At 46.1% G+C, this 15,360-nt stretch overlaps 1 protein-coding gene across 1 annotated transcript in view; it reads right to left on the bottom strand.

The window, feature by feature from the left end:
* LOC105458279 (zinc finger MIZ domain-containing protein 1) overlaps positions 1-13,675 on the bottom strand; it is a 35,835-nt gene extending 22,160 nt beyond the window's left edge. Inside the window, exon 1 of the mRNA XM_011703452.1 lies at positions 13,140-13,675. The gene's annotated coding sequence lies outside the window, so the exon portion shown is untranslated. The remainder of the gene's footprint in view (positions 1-13,139) is intronic.
* Positions 13,676-15,360: the final 1,685 nt, after the last annotated feature.

Raw genomic sequence — 15,360 nt, forward strand, 5'->3', positions numbered from 1 at the left:
TTCGACCGAGAGATGGTAGATCGGCACGGCGACGCGACACCGAGACAGAAGGCATCTCTTTGCCGGCACGCTCGCATTCGGCGCGACCAACACACAGAGCGCGCCGGTTGCATTTATGCAAATAATGGAGCGCCGCGGAGAAGGTCTGTCCTGTCAGGATTCGGAGAAAGTTGTTTCAGGGCGTTGATTGGCGGGTGACGAAATCACGGAAGCCGCCGGCCAATCGTTGCTCTGGAAACTTTCCCAGAACGCTTAACCCCTTTGACCGTTACATAAATATCACCCGATCCGCAGCCGCGGCTGCGCTATACACCGCCGTGTGGTATCCTGGACGATGAGATAAAGACGATGGCCCCTGGAGATCGCCGGGCCCCGGCGATCTGTCGCGCGCGCTCTCCCACGTAACGCGGCTCGCAACATTGTAGATTGTTGCGAAAACGATGTCGAATGCGACTTTCGGTTTCTCTTAAATCTTACTCTTAAGGAGTTTATGAAGAGCTTCTTCAAAGGTAAATTTCGTAAAATTCTTCCCATTCACATCTTATCCTTTTTTATTTATTCAATCGTAAAACGTAAAACTCTTTCTTTTCCTTTTTTTTTTACAAAAGTAGATACTGTAATTTTGCCATGTCACGAATTGTGAAAAAAAGAAATCGTGGACTGATGCATGTCGCGAATCTCTCTTCGTTATGCGAGCTAAGAAAAATTGTGAGGTAACTCTCGGCGAGAAATATCAAAAGTAATAAGTTAAAGATTAATAATAATTTAATTTTTAAAATAATAAGTTAAAGAATAATAATAACAAATTTGGTCAAGGTGATTTACGCGCGTTCTGTAAAAAAAGAACATTAGCGAAAAAATGCGATTGTTTTCGTATTATCAGAATTTATATATCAGACGGCAAAAAGTTAACGCGCGAGATATAAATATATCTGACGAAGGCCGGTGGGAATATATCGTCGAAAAATCGGCCGCATATATAGAAATCGGCGAGACGGTGATCTCAACGTACGGCGATCTTGTTAGCGGAGAGAGATCAAGCGAGCGAGATCGGTGACTAAGCCCCCCGAGAGTACAACTGGAGAGACGCATACTTTCTTCGTCGTCCATTTATAGTTTCATCGTGTGTATATATAGAGGTCTGGAAAACAAGGAAGTAAGAGAGAGAGACAGAGAGAATGTGTGCGCTTAGAGCCTATAAGTTAACGCGGCGGCACCGAAATAACGTCGTTTAGCCCGCTGACGGTTATGGTAAAAAGGACGTGGCATAAAACGCGCAAGAAAACTTTTAATATACCTAGTTCGAAGCTGTAACGTGCGCGATGATTTTATCTATGTCAGGGTTAAACTGACCGCCGCGCGCGGATAACGCGGTTAAGGAAATGACCTCGCAAGGTCGGACTTTATTAACATATTTATTCGAAAGGAAAAAATTCTTGAAGCTGTATCTCCTTTTTTTCGCTTTATTGGAACGCGTTGTACGTAAAACGAATAATAGATTCTTATTGTATATACGAGTACAATGCCTTGGTAGTTTAAAGCATTAAGATATTATCGATATCGACAACTTCTCTTGCGCTCTTACTCTTCAAAAAGAGAAATTTCGTGAAGATTAAGATTTGAATTTATAAAGATATAATTATGGGTTGTCCACGCTGCAATTTCCTAAAAAATAAGTAAAATAAATTTTGTATAAATTATAAACTACAAAATTAAGCTTTGAGGAAAAATGTTTTACATGAAACTTTTTAATTTTTTAAAATTCGTATTTCGAAAGTAACGAATGAAAAAGGTACTCTTGTTGATTTCAGCGGCGAAAGCACGAGGAATAAAAGTTTGACGTGAAGTTTCCGTAAAAGTAACTCTCGTGCTTAGTGCAACTTGTACAAAGTGAACGTACGTTCGGTTAAACGCGTACAGAGACACGATCGATCCGAGGATCCTATGAAAAGTGATTGGCAATTGCGCACTGAGCTCCGAGCAGTGGCGTAGCAAAAACAGATAGATACGGAAAAACATTTGAAATTAAAAATTATCAATGGAATCTTGCTGGAGAAACTAGTCTTCTAATTTTAGATACGGAGATCATTACGGTATAGTTTTATAATATGTATGTATATGTATATTACAATATAATTTTACCTATTCCTGTTTTGTAAAACTGCATATTGCGGCAGCAGCGATATCTCCGTGAAATAGCACTGCTATTTCCACGGCGGCGATACGCGCGATACAAACAAAATGCAGAAGAAAGCGCTAAACTTTATTAACTGGAACTCTTGGAAAGTGCATCCCGGTGACACGATAACGATTATTTTCCTCGCAGTGAAAGGAAAATGTTACCGATCCGCCGTGTTTCTCTTATCTAATTGGCTATGTCGAACGGAGCTAATTGGCTATATAATTCGACGCGTGTATAACGCGAAGTCCGTATCGGGAGCGCGCGTCGTATAGAAGCGGAAGAAGAAAAGTGACGTTACACACGCCGTTTCCGCAAATCGCCGCGCGGAGTGATCTTCCCCGACGAAACATTAACATCGAAGCGCGCTCGTAAAGCCGACCCTCAGCCGCGCTCCAGTGAAATTTCTATACGGCAAGTGTGTATAACGCGTAGTGGATTTCTATCGAGAATCCGTCCGTATCGTATAGAAAGTTGGGTCGCGCAAGTTATAATCGGCCGATTACCGCGCGGCACGACAGTGGCGCGCACGCACGCACCGACGTACGTACGTACGCACGCACGCACGCGCACGCGCGCGCGCACCGTAGAAACGAGCGGTTAATGTACAAGGCGCGAATGACAGCCGATGGTTTAGAGCCTTCGCGCGGTAGTAACGTGAGACGCGTCCTTGCCACGCGCGATCGCCTCGAGCTAATCGACGCGTCCCGTTCTCGATTGTCGCGTTTTTTCTCCCTCCTCCTCCTCTTCCTCCTCCTCCTCCTCTTTCGCTCCGGTCCTCTTTCCCCGAGCATTCGGCGCGCTGCCGCAAAGTAGCCAACCTCGGCAAATTTTTCCAATTTTTCTGCAGAAATTTCGTGTCATTCGGTAAAATGTAAATTATAAAGGTATTTGATGAAAAAAACAAAATCCTTGAAATTATATATATACGTATGATACAGATATACAGAATGTGTATTTTCCTCTCGTCTTGTTTGTATTTTTATAATTCTTGAAAAATGTTATAATTTTTTATAAGCAACACTAGAAAGATATTAGATTTATTAATTTATCACGTCTGTACCGATGTATGTTCTTCTTTAATGCTCTTATATAAAACTGGGTTATTAACAGCAATAAAATGTGAGATAACATAGCAATTCTAATTTTATAATAGTGAATAGATAAGTACAACACTTCCAGGTAAATTAATTAAAACGCTCGATAAAGACTTTATCATAACTTTAAGTAAAATTGTCAAATAAAAGATTATTTTAAAAAATTGGTTCAAATGTACACAAATACATAACATTAATATTTTATGACATAGTTTTTTTTAACTTTCACATAATAAATTTGAAAACAAAAAAAACGAAATGTACACATAAATTGAAAAATATTTATCAATGAAAGTTTTTTTTATCATTCAATTTTATTACAGATTCTTAGGTAATTCAATTTAATTCTTGCGTTCGATTACATTTTTTTTCAAATGTGTTCTACCCTCGTCGATAAGACTCGACGATGAAAGTTTAAGTCTGGGAGCTCGCGGGTAACGCTTACCTACCAAAGCATTGTGTGTAAAATCATATGATAATATTATTCTTCGCTTGTTAAAAACGTCGAATCGTCGACCTTCCAGCCGAGCTCTTATCGCGCTGAATTTTATATCTTACCTTCGGCGCGGCTTATACGCGACGTGCGCCGCGCCGATCGACGCTTTAAACTGTAACACGGCGCGGGCACGCGGGACGACGTGCGCTTAATATATACGCGACGTCGAATGACAGCCGATAGAGTTAACCGGCGCCGCGCGGATGCGCGATCGCCGTCTGATTAATTAACACATTCTCCCCGATATATTTCGTATGTTTGTGTAGATTGTGTAGATTTTATTTTAGGACGCAAACCGAGCGCGCGGATCAACATTTGCTACCTGTTGGCCGATAAAACGCACGCGGTATCAATTGCAAGCGATTTAATTTCATAACGATTGATATAAACGATCGACCGGCGGCCAATTTCGCCGGTAATCGAATACGAACTCTGGTGAAACATCGAACGAATACGCGAACAAATAGTGCAATTGTTATTTATGGTCGTACACGATCAATAGTGTATCCAAATCCGTTTTTGACTCCATAATTTCTCTTTGCAGGCAATTGTAGAGGTAGAAATCACCCGCTCGTATCACGACGTATTTTAAGGGACAAAAATTAACAATACTTGGCTTAATAATAAACTTAAATCGTGATAAATAACGATGTTATTTAACGTATTGCTTGTATATAGCTCTCTTTCACATTAAATTATACAAACTACGTAAACTAAGAAAAAAAAAGTTCAGTAATTTATTAGTAATCGGATTGCGTACGAATGCACATGAAATACGCATAAAACGAATTTCAAAATGCCGATATTTTATCCCGCCAGAAAAAAAATCGCTAATAATGTAAGGAATGACCGAGCTTCGACCGCGTCTGTTTTCTGATTGGTTTTCTCGGGTCTTGGCGTGTTTCTTAAGGATTTGCTAATGCAATATTTCATTTCCTATTTATTACGTCTGGTTTTTCTATTTCCAGGTCTAAAAAGCACGCGAAAAAAAGGATTTGCGCAGCGCGAAGTTGCCAACCGCCGCGGCGACAGCCAGCCGGCAGCTGTCGATTCGGATTCAAAGTGCGATGCGAACGGTGGACGAGTCTCTCTCGGCAGTCTCGTCCTCATTATGCAACGGACAATTATGAAAGTTTAATTACACCTCACCTTGAGCGCGCGTGCGAGAATAAAACGTTCGAAGGCTGCTTACCGCGGGACGCCCTCCTCTCTCGATAGTCGACAAATAAGCGTTTCACAAGCCGAACCAGCGAATTTCGACGATCGCGTATGTCCACAGTTTGCGCAAGCAACCTACGGAATGAGTGACAATCCCCATCAAGATTTTATGTACCTCGAATATATCATAGTGTAGCCGAATAGCCGAGAGAATCAAAGTTCTTTGCGAGGACCGTGCGACGCAACAGCACGAAGATCGAAACTCGACAAATATGACAAAATTTTTTTTTCCTATACCGGAGATGGACCTTGTTTTAAATATTTCTTTATACATTTCACGTATTACGGCGATATTTCGCCGAAGCGAAATTTGTCACGAGAGTTTCGAAGGACTATGTTAATTGATAGCATACATATAAAAAAAAAGTCTCTTATCTTGTGAGCTACGACATTCTTTCTCGCGAACCGCGTTATTTATTCATCAAAAAAATCTGTCATCAAAAATGATGATATTTTCTGCTGTTCACAAAACAATTCCCTTCCGGCAAGATTTTACAAGAGTAATTTCTTCTAATTAATTCAGATTCTCTGTTAGTCGATTACTTATATTTTTTATGTAATTACATAAACGCTGACATCAATTAAAAAAAAATCTAAGCTGATCAAAGAGCACGTCGTTGAAGTCGAGGAGAGAGAAATTTTCTGCGGAGAAATTGCACTGCGCATATATTGGCGGGGAGAATCAAGGATCGGCTTGATTTTTCGATTATCGCCGAGACTTGGAGAAAAAGCTTGTAACTCGACGACTGGCGATCGGTAGGTGACGTCACGATCAGGAATACGAGTGGCGAGTAAAAAATACGTTCGCGATTTTCTACGTGCCAACGCGCCAAGGTAAAATGCATGCGCCGCGCCGGCCGCTTTGACATAATTCCTCCGTCAGTTTCCGAGGCGTCTCCGCCGCCTCGTCCTTGACAAATAAGTACACTCGCCCCGCGCGCGAGCAAGCGTGGAGTGCGCAATCAAAAGGTGACGATATTCCTGACTCAATGATATTTGCCAATTTAGTAAATAGCTCCGTCCCACCCCGCTTGTTTAGCGTACGCTTTTATGAGCGCCGCGGACCATTAACTCTGGCGCTTCGCCTCGCGCAATTCAGATGTCTTAGACGATAATCTTACAAAACACGCGGATATAATTAGAGATTGGAGATGTCAAAGTAAAACGTATCGGGCGTATCGCGAGATATGATACGACAGATTTTTTTATATACATGGATTTCTACAGTTGATTCTTCCTCAACAAAATTCTCAGCAAACGCTTTGTTACGAACGTTGTTTAATGCAATCTTCAATCTTGAATGCCAAGAATGGCAGTCAATCAAGCTATGATGTATGTATAAATTGAAAAATTTCGAAAAATTACGATACATATTTTTTTAATCAATTCCCATTTTTGTCGATGATAAAAGTATTATTGTATCTATTTACAAAACATTTTAAAATTATTCGTGAAGGCAAAGGATTATTCCGTAAGGATATGTCTTTGCTTCGCGTCCTCGCTTTAAAAAAACGTTTTAAAAAAACTTCTTGCTTCTGCTAAAAGAATTTGTTTCATTTTTATACACGCATGACTCAATTCCTCCTTCTCTCGACCTTCATCGTTTCCTCTCTCTTTCTCTGTCTTTCTTTCTCTCTGGACCATTAGGTATCAGCCGATATCGCTATATTGTCACAAGTGCCCTGTATTATCTGTCAGCATCCGGCGCTCATTGCCACCGTCCCTTCCCGTATGCGGAAATGGTCTTCTTGTTGTTGCTCGCGGCCTGTGCAAACCACATGAAACTATACGGCATTATATTCTGAAATTACGTCAGATCGACACACGAGCTTGCGCCGCCGATAGACGCATTCACCGCGACGAAAACGAGAAGGCCGGAGTAGAGACCAGCGCGCGTATTCCTGCGATGCAGTTTTAATCGCGAGATCTGTTTATGTACAGTTTGTCTGGTGCGCGATCGTTATGTCGCCATGCAAGATCGATTTAAAATCATTTACCTGTGCGACGCAGTGCGCGCGCGCGCGTGCGCCATGCCATAAGATAATCGACGAGAATCTATTGATAGAGCGTAACCTGCGAAACGGATAGACATCACTCGCGCGCGAGAGGAATGTAACTGCGCGACATTACTGGAATTGTTTCAACCGTGCAATCGAGCGGCATGCTTTAATAGAACGGAGAACACGGTACGCTTAGTCATTGGTTTATCAGAGAGAGTCTCGTGCATGCGAGATCGGATTTCTAAACCAGCTTCAACAATTTCGCGTGAATTTCTTCTCTCCCCCTCCGCGAATCGAGTGCGTGATTTCTTCGCGGACCGAATCGGCGTCGTTGGCTGACAATAAATTACATAATGCAGGAATGTGCCGAATCTCACGCGGCGTTACGGCGAGAAATGGTGCGCGGGAAGCGATTCCGTTGTGATAAATGCGCCGAACGCGTGTGTTTGAAAACGCGCGTTCCTCAGAACTCGCGCGCGGAGAACCGATACGTCCCTGGGGTAGCTCGGCCGTACGCGCCGCGCCGAGAGAGAGAATGTGTACGCTTATTTTAAACAAACCTATTTCTGATACTGGTGTGCGTGCGCGGCGTGGCGGCGTGGTGCCTCGGTGTATCGAGATTAGAAGGCTTTTAAAACGAAACCGCTTCGGCGCGCCGCGGCGCGCAATAAATGCGCGCGGACCGCGCCCGCGCGCGACTCGCCGCGCTTGTCTCTCCTCCTTCTTCCCGCGCGTAGTATGCGCTCGTGCGACGCACACGAGGCATTCGCGGTAAATGTCCCTCCCGCTCTCGTAGATCCGTCTACGCGCCAGCCTTAGGTGAAAGCTTGCCGACGATCGCAGAAGCGGCTGCTGCTGGTAGCTGCCGCGGCAAAAAGCGGGATTGTATGCGCACAGCCCATGAATTATATACTGGGCGGCACATGTACGTCATGTACCGTATCGAATTTTAATGCCCAGAATTCCCCATGTGAATTTCATTACAAGATTTCGAAAGAGACGGCTTGATCACATATGACGAATTAACACAGAAATCTAACAAATCTTTGACAAGGAAAGTTATATGTTAACTGTAAAACTTTCTTGAATGAAAAATTCATTCCACGCACATGAATTTTATTTTAATGAGTATTTCATTTGTCTTCTTCTATATGACATTTATCTAATAATGGAAAACGGCACCTTTCGATAATTAAAAATTAAACATCGTTTCGGTGAAAAAAAATCAATTTCATAAAAAAAAAGAAGGAAATGCATGGGTAACAGGCATTGTCCATTAGCCAAGTATACATTACACGCGAAGATGATTTAATAGTGGGTGCACATATTACATTTATGACCAACGTCATTAAAACGCGTCGATAAACCATGCGATTGTCGATGGAGGATATACACTTTGCGTTTTTTCCTACGCTTCCTATACGCTACGCCTCCGCATTAAGTGGCTTCTAATTATCGGAAATTAGATTTAGATAGTGCTCCTCTTTCTGTCGCGTTCTCCTTTTTTTTCCGTACCGAGGTTGCTAATTTCTCGATAACGGGCCGCGCTACACCATCTTGCCGTTATCGAAATTTACTGCGAATCGATTGCGTTGCCATAACGCCTACGCGCGAATGTGGGGCGGATAATAAAACCGGGGGGGAAAAAAGAGCCAAGCCTGGGCAAGGTCGCCGCTGCTGAAGCGGCGACACACAAATGTCAAGGGATCCTGACATAGTTTTGGCTTCCCTCAAAGCAAACGATAGAGTCGGCTGCACCCCCGTCCCTGTCCTCCCCTCCGTGCATTCGTCGATCGCTTATCACACGAACGAGTGGATACGCATATTCGCGTTCCGATCTCGTCGCGAGATTGTATCGAAATCTTTTTTTCACTTTTTATTTTCAATAGCATTATAGTTTAAGAATTCGGCGAGCGACGTTCAATTTATTTCACCGAGTTCCATACAGTCGTTATACATTATTTAACTTTAGTGCCACACATATGCGCTCTTTGCGGGCCTTCAAAAAGATCGCAATCGCGCACCAATATACGCGGCTTTTCAATTATCTCGCTCATATCTGGCATTACCGCTGCACTTGGAAAACAATTTATCATTCTTACGCTTTCTCCTTTTTTTTCTCCTCCTGCGAGAGATATATTAAAAAGCTATTCATCAACACCTCCCGTAACTGCGCTTCTCGGAAAACAATATTTCGAGAAGATTTGTTGCGTTAATTAATCTTTAATGTATAAAGTGTAACCTGCTGCCTCTATATTGACAGCGCTACCGCAAACGGGCATAAATACTTGAAGTTTACGATCGCGCGGAGGAACGCTGCGCGCGAGTCTACTTTGGGAAATTATCCGTATGGAAATTTATCCGCGCGTCCGCGGTACAAACGGTGCGGCGAGTCGGCGCAAGACTCTCTGTCAGTCATACCGAGGACGATTAGATAGTCGAGCTACGGAGAATACTGCGTATTTAATATTGCCGAGATTATCGCCCCGGTCTCGGCGCGCGAATGCCTGCTCCGATACACTTTGCGATACCGAAGCCGGCAAAGATACTTTATGAGACGAGTATCAATAAATTACCTCTACTACCCCCCCGAACGTTAAAACCGCGCGGTTTTACTTTTCCTCCCCTCGAGGTTCATCCACAAATAATTCAAATCCGGTTCTGATGCACAGGTTCAATCCGGTCGTGTGCAGTTTTCTTCGTGTATATAGTTACGGCTCGATATATCGAACTGCTAGGGCAATTTCGAAGGCGATGAACAATCATTTCGCTCATTACTCCGACTTAATCCACGTAATTGTTTAACGATTCTCTCCGAAAATTCTCGCTCGCCGTCAAAGTATTTACAGGCATATTCGTCGTACATCGTAATGTCGGTTACATCGTAATGAAATATTCACGAAATAATATCAATGTTTTTTTTTTAGTATCCGTTCCCATTTCGTCGAGTTTTCACCCATGCTCGCTCGGTGTCACGTCGACCGATAACAAGCGTCGGTGACAATGTCGCTATTATCGTCGAAAGAAATACAGAATCTTTTCCTCCGAATAACCAAGTCACGCGACCGTTTGATAAATTCGTGAACGAAATATGTGTGCGCGACCGTTTGATAAATTCGTGAACGAAATATGTGTGCGCGATAAAGGAAACGAGAGAGACTGAAAAGGTTATAAATAACAACATTATTCTCGTCGCGGCTGAGATATATTTGTTCGGCAGCGAATTAACGATACGTCCTTCTTTCCGGTGAAAAAAAAAATGGTTTAATCAAATTTCTGGATAGATCAATTGCTTGTATATTTGATGACAAAAATATGCAGGATTAAAATTTTTGGAATAACCAAGTAAAACACAATTATCAACATCGCTGTACGTACGTATATCTCGCGGAATCAAGCTCGGAATATAAATGGCAAATTTGTAAGCAAAATTGACCGGAACCAGATTAAATTATACATGGCAGGGCGATGTAAAGGCGATTAGAGCGTTCGCGCCGGTGTCAGCGAAATAGGAATAAGTCGCAATATTACTCAGCGAGCGCGAATAATTAAGGTCGCACGTCGGAGATTACGAGGCGGCGTTCGAGTAACACGCTTATCGATAAAAGCGTACGTGCCGCACGAGGATGCGTGGCTCGGCAAACAAAAAGGCGCGCGCGCGTACGCACGCACATACGCGTTCGCCGCGGCTTTTGTTTTCGAAAAGCCAAAAAAGATCGCGGACAATCGAGAGCGAGGACGATATGAATCCCGCTGCTCGTGTAATTTACGTTCCAATATCTGCGGCTAAACGCAAGCCGCATAATTATACGATTTTTCGATAGCAGAGCGTTTCGTACGCGCAGCGTTTACGTATGGAAAACGATCGCTTCTCAATGTCATTGTATTTTTATGTCTACCACACTCTCTACGATTGCTTCTAATATATTTTCCACAACGTATTGTATTGCAAACAAATTTACGTGAAATAAACGACTACAAAAAGTAAATGCTACTTGAAACACCGAATTATTTCACCGAAATATGTTGCCTTCATGCAGACGTTAATAGGTCCACTAGTCAGAAATATTTGACCTGTAAAGATTATGTAAATTGCTACATTAAACAGGATGGTATTTCTCCCGTTGTGAAAAGAAGTGCCGTATACCAAATAGTATATATTATCAACGGCTATAAAATATAAGGAACTGCAGACGAGGCCGGCAATCGTGAACGATATTTGAATAGTATCTATCCGATTTTATTATTATTATCACGCGTGACCCTCAAGCAACCAGCGTCATCATTGCTCAATGTCATCTTTCAGATCCTACGCGCGCGATAGCGCGCGGGGCTTCACGTTGCTCCATTTTATCCATCTCGCGCATCACCGCGAAACAGGTAAAACGCTACGGGAAGACTACAGGTGGCATTCACAGGAGGGAATTCGCAAGGTGCAATCTAAGACGCGATCCGCACCGCACCGCAACGGGGATGGAATGCTCGCCGCGTTAAGCCTCCTCGTACCGCGGGGGGACGTCTCGACCCCGGTGACCCACGGAAGTCCCGCGGACGGTGGAGGTGTTAATACGTAGTCTCGCGGCGCGTTATGACCTACAGAGAACAGTCTATCGAAGATTACAGCGGACGTGACTTTCTGCTTCTCATCGGCTCTCTCGCGCACGCGTCCACGGACGGATGATCGCCTCTAAATACCTCCTTCTTCTCCTCCTTCTCCTTGCCTCCCGCACTCCTCGTCCGTCCCTCTGCCGCCGCTGCCGCGCCGCGTCGTCGCCCGCGTGTCTTTTGCTCGGCTCTAACCGGGGGGGCCCCCCGAGCGGCGCGAGCGGGACGGGATGACACGTCTTTAAGAACAATCGCCCGTTGTGAAAGCGCATCGCCGCCGCCGCCGCGCCGCGCCGCGCCGTAGTACGTGCCGGTCGGAATATCCACAGCACCGCGCGATGTAATATAAACGGCACGAGAAACGAAACAGACGGGGACAGAGAGGGAGAGAGAGATCGCGGGCGTTTTCCCGCCTGCGATCGATATATCCGTGATCGGTACCGCGAGAGAGCCCGCCGTCGATCGACGCGCGGGGATTTCGCGTCGATGCCGAGGCGCCCTTCGCGAGGAAAGGACTCCGGCGGTGAACACCGATAAATAATTAACGACTACCGCACTATCGCTGCTATTGGCTACCGTTCTACCATACCGCTGGTAACAGTGCGCTACTCCACGTTTCACGAAAATTGCAGGACTCGAGAAAACTTGTTGTGTTTTAACGTACGTTTTTTCTCCTTTTCTCTCTCTCTCTCTCTCTCTCTCTCCCGATGCTTGCAAAATCCTGCGGAGATCCGGACTCGAAAAAAAAAAACACGATCTCTTCGAAATACGCGGACGGGGAAATTGAGAGATTTTACTCGTAAAATTCAACATCCGCGCGAATGACAGTCAACGCGATAACAACGTTGGTGGAACGTTGAAGAGGCGCATCCGGAGGCGAGGTGTGAGTCGAGGTCTTCGATTCTCGATTCTCGACTGACGCAGCGAGACTCGACAGTCGAGTTCGTTTGAACGAGCGATTTTTTTTTCCTCACGTTTCGTACGAGAGCAGATAATAATTGCATTTTCCGAACGACGAGCACCACATTCACAAGTATAAACTCCGCACCACCAGCGGTGAACTTTGTAAAAGAAACGCTGTGTAACTTGACTTCACTCGGTAAGCTTGGAAAGTTTCATATGGTGGTTCTCACGTCCACTTGTACTAATGTGGAGTCACTTTAATCTCGATATGACTTACCTTTCTACCCTTTTCGGACTCGAAAAAGATAAAAGAGTTAATTAATTAAATCTAAGATTAAAATGAATCTACCGCATTAATAAAAATGGAATTAGAATGCGAAAATTGCATTATTATGAATGAACACTGCGAGATGTCAAGGCAGATAATCTAAAATAAGATTGAGAGGCGCGACGCTGAGATTGCCAGGTACAGACATAAATCTCATCATCTGCAGTTCATTAGAAAGGCTTGTGCCGGATGCGTAAACGGCAAAAAAAAAAGGCGCGCACTCGAAGAGTCACACACTTCGGAGTAGCTCCGGACGAGACAAGTGATATACCCGTTGAAGTTAAGAGACATACACCAAGTAGGGAAAACTCACCTCTGCGGCGACTGCAATATCGCATTATCCTTGATTAAAGACGACCGCGAAGGGAGCCTCCTTCGCGACGAGGCGTAATCCAAGAGTGATCGTCGCGTATATACATACGCGCTCGCGCAAATATGTATGTACACGTACGTGCGTATATATGCGTATTCACGATACATATATTATGTATCGCGTAGTAGACAGATACAGTGGAAGTACACTAGATCACACAGAGCACACTGTTTTCCCTCGCGCGATACCACGAGCGATCACCACGGTGGTGCTGCTGCTGCTGTTGCTTGTTCGCTTCGTTAATCGTCATCGTCCATCGGCAGGACGACGAACACTGTCACTACGACGCTCGACACTGCGACGCCGGCCGTTCATCACCTCGTCATAGGCACATTACGACACGACGACGAAGACGACGCGACGACGACACGACGACGACGGCGATGGCGATGGCGACAATGACGACGACGACGACACACGGAATGTGTGTTCGGAGACCCGAAAGGAGCGCACAGGTAGCACGACGACCACGCTCCGCACGAGCCACGAGCCAACTGAAGGCGATAACCGGTCGGCGGAGTGTTCCACGCGCGTGCGACTCGACGGCGATGCGCCGCTTCCCCCTCCCTCCCGCACACCCGTCCGCTCGTCCGTCCGCCTGCCTGCCTGCCTGCCTGCCGGTCCGTCCGTCCGTCCACCCACCCTATTACCCTCTTCTCCCTTTCGTGCGCGTTGAGAGAGAGAAAGAGAGAGAAGGGGTAAGACTTCTCCGCTCCGCACGATATACCGGCCGTCGTCGAGTCCTTGTGACGGCGCAACTACGACGACGACGACATCGTTATCGCGTCGATCGCGTACGCTTTTCCGGCGGCGGCGGTGGCGGCGGCGCGTGGTTTAACGCGCGTCGTACATACGTTCCCGTTCACTTTATTCGGAGAGCGGGCACACGTCGTCTCTCCTCCGGCTCCGGATCGCGCGCTCACCGGAAGAAATATTCAAAGCGAGAAAACGCACAACGGCCGCATGCCAGTTGCCGGCGCTCTTCGGTCTCCCTTCTTCCGCCTTCTCCTTCTCCCTCTGCTGGCTGCTCCGCTGCTGCTGTTGCTGCTTGCTTGCTTGCTTGCTTGCTTGCTTGCTCGCTCGCTCGCTCGCTCACTCGCTCGCTGCTGCTGCTGCTTCTCCTTCTCCCCTCCGATCGGGTGGCTACCGCCACCGCCGCGCGCGCTCGTTTCACCTCTTTCTTTCTCTCGCGCGCGTGCGAGATTCCCGTCCGCGGAAACTTTATTTATATCCACCGGCCGCGGCAGTCGCGCGCCTCAGTCTGTCACGGCGCGTAGCGTCGGCGCGGCCGCTGCACCAGCGTCTTGGATACCGAGAGATCGACAGACGACTCTACACACGACGACCGGCGACGACGGTCTGCGTCTGAATCGTCGCGACGGCGTGAATGGTGTGACCGTCCCCGGTCACGTTGAAAATTGTTCTTTCTTTCTTTTTCTTTCTTTCCGTTCGCCTATCTTTTTTCAGGAGCTGACGAATACGAAAGGTGCAAGGGTACAAATTGACAGAGAGGTCGGAAGCGCGAAGAAAAGAAAAAGAAAAAAAAAAGAAAGATACAGGAGTGGCGAGGGAAGGAGAGAGAACGTCCTCCTCAGTATTCGCGGACGGCTGATTCCGACTATACTCGGCTGACTGACTACTCCGCGCCGGGTAGTAGCATTGGCCCCGCGCTAAACGGTTGAAAGTAATACTGTCTAGTGAGAGGCTGTTGGGGCCCCGACGGCGTCGTTCCCACTCGCTCCCTCTCGCCACGTTCTCCCCCGATCTCTCTCCCTCGCTCCGGCGTCACCTTCTCGCTCGTACCGTCGCGCTCTCCTCTGTCTCCGTCGCGCGCGGCCGCGCGCGGCCGTGTGTCCTTGTTCTGCGTCGTTTCGCCGTCACGATCGCGTCTCGTACATGTACATACATACAGACAGACACACGTATATATACACCGATTTCTCTCCCTGGTTGGGTGGGTGAACTCCTTGTCGAAGACAGAGGTAGAGTGGACGGTATGAGTACCGTCGTGTAGCGATGGGCTTTACCCATATCGGTGTGGTGGGAGAAGCTTGACACATACACGCACGCGCGCGTGCACACACGAGTGCGCGCACACATGTACACGCAGGGGTAAAGGGAGAACACGGCGACGCGCGCTCAGCCGCCATCTGGTGGAAGG

This window comes from Wasmannia auropunctata, unplaced genomic scaffold, assembly GCF_000956235.1.
Source record: "Wasmannia auropunctata unplaced genomic scaffold, wasmannia.A_1.0 LD336101.1, whole genome shotgun sequence".
NCBI classification, from domain to species: Eukaryota; Metazoa; Arthropoda; class Insecta; order Hymenoptera; family Formicidae; genus Wasmannia; species Wasmannia auropunctata.